Genomic DNA, 17120 nt, shown 5'->3' with positions numbered 1-17120 from the left:
GGGTTGTGATTGAGGTAGATTGTTTTTGGTTATTTGACTGGACAGGACTAAGATGGGCTCCGTAAAATGGCTATTAAATTAAGAAGCTATGTCTAGGGTATTGTTAGTAGAGCTGGGTGCTGGAGTAGTGGTTTTGCCTGGCTTTAGTAAAGAGTTTATGACATGCCAGAATCATAGCTTTCAACCTTCCATCTCCAAAATGAGTAACACTCACCTTCATAATGTGGAACAAATGGGCAAAATGTGGAACATAACTAACAACTTCGACTAGGAAGGTCATAGAATGGTTAAAATATTTTGGTTTTACTTTTAAAGAAGATCCTTTAATGAATTAATATGATTAATTTCTATTTACCATGGATTTCACTTAAAAAATCCTGACACTGAATGTGTCACAGACTCTTTCAATGTGAAACTTTGAGCAACTTCGAGGAACATGAACTTTTTAAGACCCCAAATGAGGTACGTTCCTCGTAATGAGGTACACTTGAGAGGTATGGCCAGAATTTTTGTGGATTATTTGAATATTTGCTTTGGAAGCTAAGAAAATAGTTTTTTTTTTTATTTTTGATTCTGCCTTGGCCTTGTTTTTAGCTGTTTATAGTATTGCCTGGAGATAGGGGTTTTGTCAGTTTTCCAGATTTTCCAGGCTTTATCTCTGGCTTTTAGTAAGGCTCTAGTGTCCCTACTTAGCCATGGTGCATAATTGGTTTTAACTATGATCTTTCTGCTGGGGGCTAGACTGTAAGGATGTTAGAGAAGGTAGTATTGAAGTAGTCTATTGCCTGGTCTAACCCAAGTGTCCGTAGTGGTTCCTAGTTGCAGTGGCTTAGGACAGTATTTAGGTCTAGTGGGGTAAGGTTACAGTAGTCTCATATGAGTTTGTAGACTACAGGTTTGGGGTCATTGGTGTCTTTGTGGAGTAGGAAGGTGGGAAGATGATTACTTAGGTCATCTGGGAAACACCCTACTGTATAGTTTTGTTTGGGATAGTTGGTTAGTGTCCAGTCCAGTATGGATTTTTTCTTTGTTTTCTTATCTATTCTAGTTTGTTCTTCAATTAGTTGAGAGAACCCATGTAGATTGATATGTGTAGAGGGGCAGCTGGAGTTACAGTCTGCCCAGTCAGTGTTAAGGTCTCCTAGTAGGATTGTGTCCTGAGGTAGATTGTCCTTTGTCGAGTATAGGATGTCTTCTGTTATGTGTGAATTGTTACCTGGAGGTATGTAGCAGCATATTATATTGATCTGTTTGTTATTTCTTATAGATAGGACAGAAAATAGGACTTTAGCATTTTTGAAATGTGGGTGGTGTTGTGTGCAGGAGCTGGAGGTCAAGGGTATTTTTAAAGAGAATGGCTACTCCTCCTCTTTTCCTGTTTGTTCTATCAGATCTAAGTGCATTATACCCTGGGGGGAGAAAGTCTTCATCTTGGATACTGGGTTTAAGCCAGCTCTCTGTAATGGTGAGTACATCAGGGTTGTAGTGGGCTACGAATGCATGTAGGTCTGTTAGCTTGTTGATAATGCCTCTTATGTTGAGATTTAGGATCAGCAGGTCAGATGTTTGTCTGGCTGAGAGGGGACCTGGTTTGGGTGAATGTCACCAGAGGTTAGCAGAGTTTGTAGGAGTGTTAGTATGTGCTGCTTAATATTAATTGCATGTGAGCTTGGTTATGTGTGTTTTTCTTAGCGTGGTGAGGTAGTGTTATCTTTGGTAGTAAGTAATATGTAGTTGTAAGATTTTGTTATCTTTGGTAGTAAGTAATATGTAGTTGTAAGATTTATGATTGAGGGACAGATGTAGAAGTGTGAGTGGGTCTGAGAGGCTGAGCTAGTGTGGGTCGTGTGATAGGAGTAATTGTGCAGTGGTTGGTCTGTTTGTAAGGAAGTTAGGAAGGTTAGTGATAGCAGAGCTAGTTTAAGGGATGTGAGTGTGGGTAGCATAATACTACTTTGAGTGATAAATACAAGTAGGATTCCTGATTGGTTGTGTGTAAGGGTGGAGTTGTGTTGTCTGGGAATGTGTTGTTGGGTGTGGGATCCATGTGGGAGGGAGGTAGGATGAGTGGGTTGGGCTAGTGGTTAGGGAATTAGGGGGTGGACAGTTGGTCAGGTGATTAGGGGCCAATATTGCTGTTCTGTTCTTTTTCTAATACCTGTTATCTATTCTTCATCCATGTTTAGAAAGTGATAAGGTGCTCCATACTCGTGCAACACCAAAAAACCTTTTGCCATCTAATAGGGTTACTATGTAATTCTGATTATACCAAACTGAGGCAAACGTAATTCTATTCAAGGAGTAGACTCCATTTTGGTGGGGAAATTGTGTTTATTACAGATGAGTAACAACCCTTTTGGTTAGTTATGTTAAAGCTGCTAGCAATTTTGCTGCTGTCTTGAAGACCAGACAGAACTGCTCATAACTAACCAGGTATGCACATGAAAAAGGATTTTAGTACACCTGCTACTAATAGTTGTTTATGTACCACCATTGAAAACATGGTCATTGCTGGTGGGCATTTACTATTATACTTTTAAACTGTATGACCCTGCTTTATTGGAATTGCTGCACATCTGGAAATAAAATGGCACATGGGTTACTCGCTCTAAGTAACTAAACTTGTTGTTGTTGTTGTTGTGTCTTTCAGCTTTTCCCAGTTAGGGGTCGCCACAGCGGAACTCCGGTCCGCTAATGATTGGCAGTAGATTTTTACATGCCGAATTGCCAGCTTTGACGCACAACCTTCAATGAAGGTACGCTCATTCACGCATGTCTCCACACAGAAGATGCACTAGCTGAGAATCAAACAGGACATCTTACTGTGAGGCGACAACGCTACCGCAGCACCACCACCGCAGTGTAAGGAACTAAACTTGTTATGTACTTTAAATAATTAGTGACCTGAGAAACTGGAAAAGTAAATCATACAAAGCAGATTTTTCCTTACAGGAGGGAACTGCAGATAAAACATTCGTCATGCTTTCATAATTAGAATAAACTTTAACATGAGCTAATCAAAATTTTATTCAAAATTTTTTAAATTAAAGTTGCAAAGGCATACATTTTTGCCAAACATATCAATTGTGTTAGAAATTGGCATGGCAAGTCTCGAAATAGTAAATATGTGGTGAGAAAGGAAACTAAGTGTAAGTGGTTTTACTTCTACTGCTACCTCATTAACAGAATCAGCAAAGCCAGCCTTGAATGCTTTTTTGAAATCAGCTTGTCTGTGTTTCTTTTTCAAAAGTTTTCACTCTTCTTCCTTATTTTTTTATTTTTAGTGTGACTGAATAAAAGCATTCTTTCTTAAAAAAATCTTTTTATTTACATTTTTATTTTATTCCTTTTTAGTTTTTTATTAGAAATGCAAAATAAACTATAACACCCCAATTTTCTTTTCATTTCATCTTAAAGTCAGTATTTTCAAAGCCTGGAGAAACTGCTCCATAATCTCTACAAAGTGCAATGTTAAAGAAAATTATTATTTCTAAAATCTGGAAGCATATTCTCTGTATGTATATGGCACCCCTCAAGTTAAAATAGATGTTTTTCTTCCATGATTCTGTTACAGTGAGGATAATCACACAGAAAGGTACTAAATCAGTAGTTGAAGACACATGTCTCCTAACACAAAGCCTTATTATTATCAAGAATAAGGAAGTCCTCAGCTGCTACAATGCACTGAAAGTGAAATTTTGCTCCTTTGAAGAAGAGTCTTAGCAATGTTCTGGACTTTTTTCCTCTGAACAGTCATAGAAATGTGTCCTTATTCTGCGAATTACCCACAGAGCTACATACTCTGCAGCTTTAAAAGAATGTGCTAAACTAAAGGAAGCAGAGAATTATGCAGTGGTACTTACAGTATTTACTGATTGTTATGGCATTTGACAGCCATATGAATGCAAGATTTAAGGCTCTTTTATATACTGATAATAATTCTCAAGCAATAAACCAGAACTCCTACCACGCAGCATAGAATGAAATTCACAAAAAGCCACAGTAAGAATTAAATGGATTTAGCCTGATGCGACGTATGTCACTGAAAATGTAACGCACAGTGAAGACGGATAAGGCAGCAGTAATTGCCACATCTTTTCTGCCAATAATAGGAAGAGATGTTATAACTAGCATATTGGTGACCTCTTCAGTTATCTACTAGTCAGGTGCTATTTTACAACCACATTATTCATTACTGGGCTTTCAACAATCTTACTACATTAAATAGGCATGGAAATGTATGTTTTCAAGACTCAACTGTCTTACATGTTGTCTTACTAGATGCAGCACGGAGTACATTTATTCATCAAAATCTGGTGTTTGGTACTGCATTTCCCAGAAATCCTTGTAGAACTGTATAATTTTTCATAAAGTATAGGGAGAGGCGAGAGTGTGTGTGTGTGTGTGTGTGTGTGTGTGTGTGTGTGTGTGTGTGTGTGTGTGTGTGTGTGTGTGTTTGAGGCTGCTCATAGTACAGTGCATCCCTCTCTGTCCGCTTGTAGTGCAGCGCATCCTGCTCTGTCCATCTGTGGTACTGTCACATTTTTGTAGGTGTATCTTTCACTGACGAGGAATTCAATGTTTTTTCTGCTGTCTTGAGAGAGCTTGACAGAAGCACAGAGGGACAGAGCCACAAAGGCAATTTCAATAAAAAGCATAATAATAATAATAATAATAATAATCATAATAGTAAGGAAACTGTGTGGATCTTCTCACTCTTACAAATCAGTTGTCTTTGTTTATCCCCAGAATTGTGAGATCCAGTCTACAAAAGCAACACTTCATTTCCTCTTCACAATTCGACCATTTTATTAAGCAATCTGATCACTAAAACACTATTCTCAAATAAATATATATATAAATAAATAATTGCATACATACATACATACATACATACATACATACCTACATTTTCTCTGGAATATTGCACAACACAGTAACATAATCCCCAAAATAAACATACACAATTACACTTCATGTTTTAAACTAATCACATAGCATAAACATACATGCATTAAAATTTCAGTAGAATAGATATCATGTCACTGCCATCAACTACAGTATGGAAAAGTATTTTGATCACATTACCAAAATAACTCTAAACAATATTTATCTATAAAAATGCAAAGGACTGTGCTCATATTCATTTGCCCCTTACCATAAATTACTGCAATAATCATTATCAGTCTGTTAACTGTTGACATCCACCTAAACACTTGCACACATACCACATAAATAATGTACCCTTACCAAAGGAAAAGAATGCCCCCAAATTAAGGCACAGAGCATTAAAGCAAATTCAATGCTAGAGTAATTTATTGCACTTCTACAGATCTCACACCCTGAGTATCCTAAACACCTGTCTAAAACCAAATAGTATTATCTTGAAACAATCACATGAAACTAAAATATCTACAAGTGCATATAATTAAGACATTGGAGAAGGCAGACCTGTTCTACAATCTTTACAAATGAAACATGTTCCAACATTTTCCCCTTGACTTTTGTCCTTTATGACCATTACCTAAACCGGACTATTTAACTGTGCTGTACCACTAATAGCATTTATAACCTGTTAATCTATGGGCCCCATGCTTCTAATAAATACTGCTTACACACACACAATCACAAGCACAATTGTACTGTTTTATATTATATTAGCAGACTTTTAAGTCACATGGCTTCCAACAAAAATTCTGTCTGCTTATCCAACGTTCACTTGCTATAACCAGAATTTGTTGATTATCAGTGCCAGAAAACATTACTGCTTTATCAGAATTCACATAATTTATTGGATATTAGCCAGTTTTCTGTTAAAGCTGATACTCACCCAAGAGTTACACCCCATAAGTAAAAATAATATAATTACTGTTGTTCCCCAGCCTGAGTCACTAGTCACACATTATAGCCATTGCAACAAATTTATTGACTGAAATAAGCAGTAGTTAAATTGCTTTGTAAATTGTACGGTCACTTTTCACCCTTGAGGGACAACAAATTCATTATGACATTCTTGTATATGAAGATGGTTGGCATAAACTTACCTGTGCTGGTTATGTCCAACTGATATCGGAATGGTGTACATCCAGTCTGCTCAGATCTTTGCTATTACAATTCAACACAGGGGCTTTTAACCTTCTGTCAATATAAAAAGCCCTGAAAAGATGAAGTCCAAACCAAAACAAGCTCTCTTCTCCCCAATCTGGCCCCAGAAGAAGCAAATGAACAGCAGGGAGGGAAATAAAAGGAGTGGTGAGGCCACAATGTGCCCACCCTAAGCTCAGAGTCCTCTTCTGAAGGCTAAGGAAGGAAGGGATAATGTCCTAAACTGACTACCAGAATGAAGAAGTCTGTCACAGGCAGACCTTAAGTAATTCCAAACAAGCACAACCCCCTCCATGCCTCGGGTCAGTGAGTGACAAGAAGCTTGTCCATAAACTGCTCTTCTATCCCGAATGGAGTCAATAGCCACACATTATAACCATTGTAACCAATTTATTGATTGAAATATCTAGTAGTTAAATCACTGACAGCCTTGAGAGACACTGGACTCATTGCTATATTCTAGTATATGGAGTTGTTTGGCCTATACTTAACCATGCCGACCCCTACCCACCTAATACTCAAGTGGTATACACCCAGCCCATTCAGATCATTACTAAAACAATTCAACCCAGGACTTGTACCCTTCTGTCTTTAGCAAAATCCCTCAAAAGAAGTAGTACCAAACTAAAACACACTCTCTCTCCAATCTGGTTCCAGAAGAGACTGATGAACAGTAGGAGGGAAACACAGCGATGCTGGTGCCACAACATGACTGACTGCCAGTGTGCCTCCTAATACTTTTCCTCCTCATTGGCCACATCCAAATAGAATGAGAATATAGTATGGCAGCAAATGAGCCATCCCAAAATTGATGTACAATGATACTATTTCATAAATAATAGGTACAATCAAAATTGTTCTTACTTGTAAAACTTTTATAACATTTAATAAAACTTATCCTTAACAATTGAAATTTAACTAATACTGGCAAAAATAGAGTTACATATGCCTAACAAAAGTTACAGAGTAAAGAAGTCTAAACCTACAATATTTAGATGATCACCGTCTTTTTCATAAAAAGTTTTGACAAATCTGTGTATTAAATCGCATGGATGCCCAATGCCTTGCTGACCTTGCAAAGCGATAGTTAATGAACTGTCCTGATAAATCCATGTTGGTAAGGTTAATAGCCTCATGCCAACAAAATCTAGGTATTAAAGTAAACCAAAATATATATATATATATATATATATATATATATATATATATATATATATATATATATGAAAGGAAGTCCACATATTAAGATAGAAAGGACTGCTAAAATCCTGTCCAAAAGAATCTTCTTGGGAATTTGTGTCAAGTCGCTACCTTCAAGATGAGTAATTACTACACTGCGGCTAGGCCAGACAGTGAACAATTATAACCAAATGCCCCATAGCTGCAGCCAAGACAGTCCAGAAATAAAGAAACCAGCATAAAATCCAGGACCTGGGATTCAAGTGAAGATTAGAGCCATCCACATGCACAGAAGCCGCTGAAACTGTTCACTGAACAAAATAATGTCCTATGATAAACAGGACATTTTTACTTACAAGTTAAAACCAGCAAGTTATTTTCTGATATAGGACAGAATGGCATCAGATGCCTACCTGCCCATCCTCCTCAAAACATGAACTGTCTGGCTTTCCTGTGCTAGGTCTTTTATTCTGCCAATTCTAATTGAATGTGAGGAAATGCCTGAAGAGGAAATGCCTTGGCATAACAAGGTCTCATTCAACATGGAACTGACATCTCTAGGTGTAATTACTTGACCTGAAGTAAGCTAGAAAACTACCTGTGCAGGGTAACAAATTGGAGTTTATTTGTGACTTATTGTGATCCAGTTTATCAGGAAAAAAAACATAAGCTCCTCATTTTTCTAAACAAACTTGCTTACCTTGACCACACTGATCAGTTTTTGATCTTCTCAGCTAAATGGTGACATGGCCTTTTGCAAGAATTGCACCCCCTTATGAAAAGTATTTAAGTATCTTTCTTACCCCAAAGACACTTGTTTATAGCTATGAAAATAAGAATAAGGTCACCCAAGCTACAAATGAGTGGAAATCTTGGGACAAGGCAATGACCCCTAACAATATGGCCGTAGCCAGCCTTAGGCATAGGCCAACTAGGTGGCTGCCTAGGGTGCTGCTGTAGCAGGAGCACTTTTCCAGTATTTATTTGATGTAGGTAGACCAGGATGGGGGCACCAGGTGTTGTGGGGTGGAGGGCCATGTAGCTCTTTTGCCTAGGTACCAGCTGTCCTAAAGCCGGCCCTGAATATGGTTCACAAAATATACCTGCCTATGGGCTTCCTGGGATCTGATACTACCTCTTTTACATTGTGAAACCCTTTCACAATTCTTTACACTACCCAATGGCTAGTGACATCTGGGAGATTATGGGATTGAGCCAGCAGTCCAAGTGCTGGCAAATGAATATGAATTTTTCTAGCTGCTCAATCAAACAAAAACCTTTGAACTAGAAAATGAAGAATAATCAAAATAAACAACCACCTCTCATAGGTTCATAGGTAGGTACTAGGCTATTGGCCCTAGGGTCTATATAAGCCTATCCAAAATGTACCCTTGCTTTCGCCACCCAAGAAAACAATTTTCTTGTGGCCTTGTCGAGCAGAGCCACAAAAGTGATCCCCGGGATGACTTTCCTATCTCCCATCCAATCATCAAGATTTTTCTTGAAGAGTGCTAAAGAGGAGCTTTGTTTGATATAGACAGGTAGTTTGTTCCAGTGTATGGGAATTCTCTGGGATAGGAATCTATCTCTCCAGCATGTTCTGTTTATTGTAGTGACAAAGGTTTAGGTCCCTAGAGCGTGTAGCTCGAAGGGATTGGGATTTCTTTAAGTGGTGCATGTCCAACAGCTCTGGGTTTGACATAGCTTTGCATGTTAGGCCGAGATCACCTCTGAGTAGGTGATATGCGATGGAGTGAAGCTGGAGTTTTTTGAAACGGTCTGCATAGGACATCTGTTTGAGGCCGGTAATCCTCATTGTGAGGTATTTCTGCGGCCTTTCCAGTTGTTGTAGATGTCTTGTGAGGTACATACCAAAAGGGGCATTGTTCTCTATAATGGGTCTAATGAGTGATGAGTAGAGAGGAACAATCACCTCTTTTTTCCTGGATGAAAAACCTTTTGTGATGAGATGTGCCACAGAGAAGGATTTCCTGACTACTGTGGTGATGTGATTATCAAAGGAGAGACTACTGTCCACCTATGTCCGAAGGTCCCTTATCACACTTTTGGTGTTACGTAGACTACCAGCTATGTGGTAGTTCATAGGTACAGAGTTTTTACCAAAAGGGATGACAATGCACTTTTTGGAATTGAGCTTGAGGCCATGGCTTTGACACCATGCATCTGTCTCAGTGAGACCCTTTTGTAGGATGTCCACATCTTTAGAAGTTTTGATTATGGGCTTCTAGATTGCAGTCATCTGAGAACTTCATTAGCCAAAGACCTTCTGCGTTAGCCTGTACTTCAGAGAAGTAGATACCAAACAGGAGAGGACCCAGGACTGAACACTGTGGTACTGCACTTGTCACTAGTCTGAAGTTGGATTTGGAGTCTGCTACTTTCACAGCATGGGTTCTGTCAGTGAGCCAGTTGGCAACCCATCTTGTGATATAGGGATTTATACCTACTTTAGTGAGTTTATCTATAATTCCAGAGTGGGGGATGGTGTCAAAAGCCTTGGTGAGATCTAGATAGGCTGTGTAAACCACCTTACCCTCATCTACGACTTTGGTGACCGCTTCAAAGAAGTCTATCAGGTTTTTTGAGACATCATCTGCCTTTTACAAACCCAAATTGGGTGGGGTCCAGAGTTTTGAGATTACCAATGTCATTGTTTATAAGTTCCATGATGATACTTTCCATAGCCTTGCAGACCAGGCTCATCAGGCTAATGGGTCAGTAGTTCCTGGGGTCCATGGTGGCTCCCCCTTTGTGGAGTGGGATAACTGTCGCTGTGTGCCATTCAGTGGGCACAAAGCCTGAGGTGAGGCTATGATTCAACATGGTACTTAGGTGGGGTGCCAGTTCGTTCTATAGTTCATGTAGAATGCAACCTGGGATGTTGTCAGGTCACATGGCTTTGGAGAGTGTGTTTTTACCTGTACAGCCATGATTATAGGAACTTTGCATTCTTCTGTTATAGAGATGGGCCCTTTAGGGGGTAAGAGAGGGGTAAAATTAGCACTGAACCTATCTGCCAGGATGTTGGCAATATCACTTGGTTCTGTATATTTAGTGCCATTGTGCTGTCACTCAGAGCAAATCTGAGTGTTGCCATTGAGCTTCTTGACATAGCTATAGAATGTTTTGTGGTTATCTTTAGAATCAGTGGTGATTTTGTTTTCGTAACTAGCTTTGGAGGATTTTATGAGTGATCTTAGCATCTTACTGAGGCTGACCAGGGAGTTGCTCCACTCATGGGATTTTACTCTTTGCAACAGTTTCTTTCTTCTGTTGTAGAGTTTGTTTATGGCAGGGGACCCCCAGATTGGCTTCCTTTTTTGGAGGATAGCATTTTGGTTCTGTTAGGGATTGCACGATCCAAGCACTCGTGTAAGTGCTTATAAACTGCATTTGTGTAGGATTCAGCAGTCGTACCTCTATTGTCCATCAGCATGGATGTCGTGAAGTCTGCCACTTCTATCTTAAGAAGCGTGAAGTTGGCTTTGGAGAAATTTTTTACAGTGGTTTCCATAATAGGGGGTGAGGCGGGATGTGGATGTCTAGGGTGATTAGCTTGTGATCGGATCTGACCAACGAGGAATTGACCTCTGGTGTGGAACACCAGTTTAGTTACCCATGTTGGTAATGACCAGGTCTAAGATATTGCTCCCCTGGTGGGGGTGTGGATAAGTTGATCCAAGGCGTTGGAATTTATGAATTCCAGAAAACGTTGAGCACAAGAGTTAGTACATGAGTAGTTTTCCCAGTTAATGGTGGGGTAGTTGAAATTGCCCATTATTAGGGTGTTAGGTTATACCCTAATATCTTCCAGTGTATCAAGAAATGAGGAGTGGGAATCCTGGAGCATGGTGGAGGATCTGCAGCAAACTACAATTTGGATTGCGGTCTTGCCCATAGTTAAATGCACTTGGATAATCTCGGATGCATTATGCTGAGCAACTAGCCTGGAGGTGTGGATATCCTTAATGAATATGGACACGCCTCCGCCTTTAGTGTTTCAGTCCAGGTTAGGTGGCCGAAAGGTGTGGTATGAATTATAGCCTGGTAATGCAGGGGTACTCTCTGGAGCCTTGAACCAGGTCTCTATCACTGCACAGACGTCGATGTTCTCCATTTTAGGAGTGCCTCGAGTGAGTGCATTTTGAGGTTTAGACTTCTAGCATTGAGTAGCATTACCCTCAGATTTTGCTTGCTTGTACCTGTTACGGTGGTGAATTTGTCATTTGAACCTTGCCTTAAAAAGGCACTATAGGGGTGGCAACAGTCTTAGCCAGTATCCGGAATCCCAAGGGTGACAGGTGCAGGCCATCTTTGGCAAAGCATCATGGTTTGTCGATTATGTCATCCCAGGCAGACAGGTACTGGATCCCCTTAGAATGACACTAGAAGCAGTCAATCATTTTGTGGTATCATTCTGGATGATGGCAGTATGCTACTCAGGGCTAGGGTCATACCTGCCTGGGCAACAAGATCGGACAGCTCCTCCATGTCTATTTTCATGTTGTCCTGGGAGGTACGTCTCAGGTCATTCACACCAACATGGACAATGACAGAGTCATATTTGTACTTGTTGTGGAGTGACCTGAGTGTGTGCATTATTTGGCAGATCCTGGCACCTGACAGGCAGCTGACAGTAACTTTCTCTTTGTTTAGCCTGGTGAGTGGAACATCAGTGTGCCTGACTATAGAGTTACCTATGACTAGAGTGTCAGGTACATTGTTATTCCTTATGAGCTGTGGCTGAGTGGCACACTGAGTTTGTGGGCTATGTGTCATTTGTGTTGTGATGGGGGGTGGAGGTTGCTTGTGTTTCTGCTTTGGCGGTCCCTGTTGCTTGAGCAAATTTTTATTGAGAACCTTTGTGAATGTAGGTGTGTGTTTTGTGTTTCTATGTGTGTGTTTTGGTGGTGTAGGTTTTGAAGGACTATGTGATGAATGTGGTGTGGTGCAAGTGTTCACCTTCTCCTTTTGACTGTCTAGTCCAGTCTTGGGTGAAGAGAGCTTTGCTTCCAGTTTGGCTATATAAGTGCATCTCTCTCAGGTTGTAGTGGTGGATGGTAGGAGGAGAGGGTTATCTGTGTTCATGAGGCAATTGCTGCATTGTCCCAAGATGCCTAGATTCATTAGGTTGGCAGGAGAAAACACCGGGAGCTGACCCTTAGACATGCCTGGATAGGTGCTTATTTATTAAGTACTAAAAACTGTTTTCCTCTAGACAAGTGAGGAAAGTTGAGTGCTGTAGTAATTTGCAGCTTATTTAGTGCTTGCAATGAGTTTTAAACAAGTGCTGAGTTCAAAGAAACAGATTTGTGTGCTGAAACTAAAAAAAACTGGCTAGTTCTAAAAAACAAAATTAAGATAGAAGGCTTCCCTCCAACACAGAAAGGCTTGCGGGCTCAGAAGCTTACAAAAAGTCCTGGATACAGCAAATCTGTATCTGGACTAGACTACTTACAGGAAAGCAGGGAAACAAGCTTAGAAATGGGCAAGCAATCCTGAGTAAAGAAGACCTAAAGGCACCGAGTGATGCAGAGTATGATTTCTTGGTACCCACAGTCCATGGTCTTGACAAAAGGTGTGCAGCTATTCCTCAGGATTTTTCCAGACTACTGGTGGCACATGCATCATGAACTGCTGTGATTCTGGTGCCCCTTGTCAAAATCTGGAATTCTGAAATTGGGCCAGATTGTCAGTTATATCCCTGACTTTTCCTGGAATGTATATAGCTGTGAAAGTTAGGTTAATTTGCAAGCTTATTAAAACCAACAATCTAAAAACTGAATGGAACTATTTAGAATGGGAGAACATCTTCACTAATGCCTGAACTACAGCCTGATTGTCCAAAAAAGAAAATTATGCTATTATTAGAAAGATGCTCCCTTTAAATTGGAAATCTCAAAAACATATATATCCCTTCTTCTGTCTTTTGAGTTTGATGAGGGCCATGCTGCTTAAAACCACTGATCTTGAAACTACCCTCCCATACTAGAACAAGCATCTTCATCAGCAAAAAAATGAAGTCTCTGAAGACATCCAGGTGGTCTGCCATAAGAGAATCCCCACTAAAATTACCTAACAAGGTCTTCCATAACCAGCAATCTACTTTTATTCTGTCAGGGATCCAGAATCAATACTTTTTGCTTTTTTCTCCTTCAAAAAATTTGAAACTGATGTCAAAAATGTCCTGCTTGAGGAATTGGCTCTGCTGGCAAAATTAAGGAGGAGATGCAAACCTATCACCTCACTTCTCCTGACTTTTTAAACTAGCAAAAAGCCTTCAGTTTTAGAACAAAAGTAATGTAGTTTGTCTTAAGGTAGCTTTGAAAGCTGATCCACAGACATTAATTTCTATCTCTAAAAAGGTAATGATCCATCAAGGACCTTCAATTTTGTCTGAAAGCCAATGGCACACACAGATCATGAAACAGACTTATGAAAATGCATATCCCTTCTTTTGACCCTTCTTCCTCTTCACCCGCAATAAGGTAGTTATTCAGGTAGGGAATGTCAGCTTGCTTAGGTGCTCTGCACTGTCAACACCAATATAAAGCTGTGCTAAATGTTTCAAACACCACACAGTGTGCAGAGCTGGTCATGGCCATGGCCTTGTCAAAGTAAACTTTTCCATCAAAGGAGAAACCTAAGAGTGACCAGTCCTGATACTTGATAGGAAAGACCCTAAATGTCGACTATATGTCAAGTTTACCAAGCCATGGGTTGGACTATCCCTTAATTACTTAAGCTGTTTGGTCTAAGTAGGCATAGCAAACTTTGGTTTGATATCTACCAATAAAGTCATTGACTGATATTCCTTTTGGGTAGGACAGATGTTGAATGACCTGGAAGTCATTCTTCTTCTTCCTAGGGACTAACCCAGTGAGAAAAATCTTGAAGGATTACCATGGTGGATGGGATGAACAAAGAAGCCTGCCAACCTACCTCCCTTTAACTCAGTCTGAATAAACCTGTAAACTTCCTAGTCTTTCCCTTTTGCAGAGCTTAAATTGCTAACTGGCTTCACATCAACTGTGATCAATGATCCAATGGGAAAATCTGACTTAAAATCTTGAACTGACAACAGAGCGGAATGCCTGCTGGAATAATTATGTTACTCTTCTTCCAATTCCTGGACCTTCATTAGGAAATAAGATTCATAAAAGAGTGGTTGCCCCTGAAAGGACATATTCCCACTCTGGCCACAAAAGGAGCTTCTATCTTTTAATGAAGCTGCCTACGTAACTGAATAAGGCTTCTTATCAGAAGTTTGATTATTGTCAATTGAATGTTAACTAGTTTTTGCCTGGCATCTGATTGCAGAATGATTCTCACTGCAGTACAGGCATGTGTGTGGAAAGCAACAAGATGGACATGAACACTTACCATTGTTAAAAGAACAACAGAACTTGGCCCTACTGTGATTGTCCATAGACATGGAGAAAATAAAAGACTTTGGCTTACCTAACATGATGCTGAGCCATGTGTCAGAATTTCACTGGTCTCAAACTAAGGTCTTGTCTAGGGCTTTGAGCTTCCTAAAGTGCTGGTCATACCAAGCCAAAGTTGCCCCTCCATGTGGTGTTTTTCCTTAATTATTAAAAATAAGCCAAAACGGACAATGCCTGTCTCAAGCCTATATACCATAAAACCAAAAAGACAGTTGTCCCAGGTCTTAGAAATTAGTTTGAATGAAGATTTTTTCCTCAAAGCAGTCAAGGCAGCCACAAAGTCCTAAAAAACAGAATTTTCAGCCTCCACTATCCCCCAAATGCCATAGACATCCACTGATTCAAAATCTTCAATATAACTACCCTTACTCTTATCTCTGATGTTGGAAGAGACATGTGATTTAATACATAATCTTGGGAAATGCTGTCAGCAGATAATGTTAGTGTTGCTTGACGTAGGCATGGGAATTAGAACCTGAGCAATTCTAGCATCATGTTTTTGAGAGTAAACTCTCTGTGGAGTACAGGGAGCCCCTTCTTGAGATTGTTCTAAACTATTGAAGGAAGAATTGGTGTCCAACTGACCAAAACCAGAAGAAGTAAAGGTAATGCTGGGTCAGCTGAACTCAAAGCTTATCTGTAAGACAAGGTCAAACATCATAGACCTACTATACTCATACAGAGTTTCTATAAATTCTTCTAGATATAATTCTGTTGATTGCCCTTCAGGTTGCACCAATCCCACCTTCTACATCTAAGCTCTCATTTGTCCTACTGGTTGGGCTCTGATAATGGGCTAGTTTCCCTTGAAATTCAAGATGTTGGCACATCCTTTTCATGTTTGCCATCTGGGCTTTTTAGGCAGGGCTTCACCGGAAAGATGGTCAGCTTCAATAGTAGCTGATGTTCTTCTCTTACTGGATGAAGCACCTTCTTGACCATGGGTAACTTCCAAATTCAAAAAGAGATCTTGTGCTTCAGATGTTATCCTCGCCCATCTGGAAATTAATGATTGTAATATGGAGGAACCTGTTAAAAATACAACTTTGTACAAATGCTAAACAGAATCAGTAAGGTATTGAAACCTTGCCCACAAAGAATATTGATTAGTTTTCAATAACTGAGTGTTGTTACAGATTCTTGGATCTGTCCCCAGTTCCTCCCCCCAACAGTGACCATGATTTTCCACATGGACCCCAGGCTCTAGTGAGCAAGCTTACAGCAAGATCGTGTAAAGAAATGGGATTTGCAATATCCTTATAATTCTGTAAAACAAAGGTTGTGCCTAAGATAACATCATTTCTTTGAAAAGGACTACATAAAATGACAATGAGTAAATTAATAGTGAGGTACCTCTTAGGTCACCAACTTTAATGATCTTTAACACTGCTTCAGGAAATATAAGAATAAAGTGTGGACTATCTAACTAGAGGAAAGGCCACATAATTGCAAGATCAGTTTAATTCTGCACACAACAGCTTTATTAGATTGTACTCTGTGAGCACTTCTGATGAAACTGAGTTAAAATCATATTTGTTGACTTAAATATAATTCATTACATGCAAGAAACTGCCCAAATGCAGGTTGTGTAAAACAATGTAAATAGCGTAGCTCTCTATTCATGTGCTAATAAAATCACCCCTTAACAAATGTTACTGTCAAAGGAAAAATATACTTTAAAAATGATCAATACACGGTAGGTTCAGGTTAAGGCACTTTAATCTTGCAGCAAGGAGACAAAAACGTGCTAATACAGAGTTTGTCTAACTAGAATCAGGAAATGCAAGCATTTTTATACATTTTCTAATAAGACATTGCCTACAAAGCTGACGTGGTGAATCACAAGTTTTGTCATCATCATTTTGTAGTGATTTTACAATATTCTGCTGGTACTATCAATTTTTGTGAGAAACTTCCTAAGAAAAACAATGTGGCCTTGGCTACCACCGGTTAGATATATGCAATGTTACCATTCAAGGTACTATGGCTAATTCGAGCACAAAGCTAGTATAGATTGCAGTTAATTTCTCTAACAGTCCTTTGTCTATGTTATCTCTAACTTTTGCAGCTGTGCATGTTCTCATACTTCGAACAGAGCTGATTGTTTAAAATCATTACATTACAGTATATAGCATTGTTCATTCATTTCTTCCTGACCTAGCAGATAATCACCTGCTTCTCAAGTACATTTCCAAAAGGCATAAACATGAATATTGCTGTGCTAGCAATTACTAGGTCAGAGGGCATCTTGCAAGTTTCAAAAAGCACACTGCAGTTTCAAAAAGCATCTTTTAGTCTCATATGAAACTCAACTGTATATAAAATAGTGCATATAAAATAGAATGAAAAACGTGTTAACTTATTTAG

The sequence above is a fragment of the Protopterus annectens genome, chromosome 7.part0, assembly GCF_019279795.1.
Source record: "Protopterus annectens isolate FY-2018-M chromosome 7.part0, PAN1.0, whole genome shotgun sequence".
In the NCBI taxonomy this organism is placed as follows: domain Eukaryota; kingdom Metazoa; phylum Chordata; order Ceratodontiformes; family Protopteridae; genus Protopterus; species Protopterus annectens.
This window is presented reverse-complemented; position numbering follows the sequence as displayed.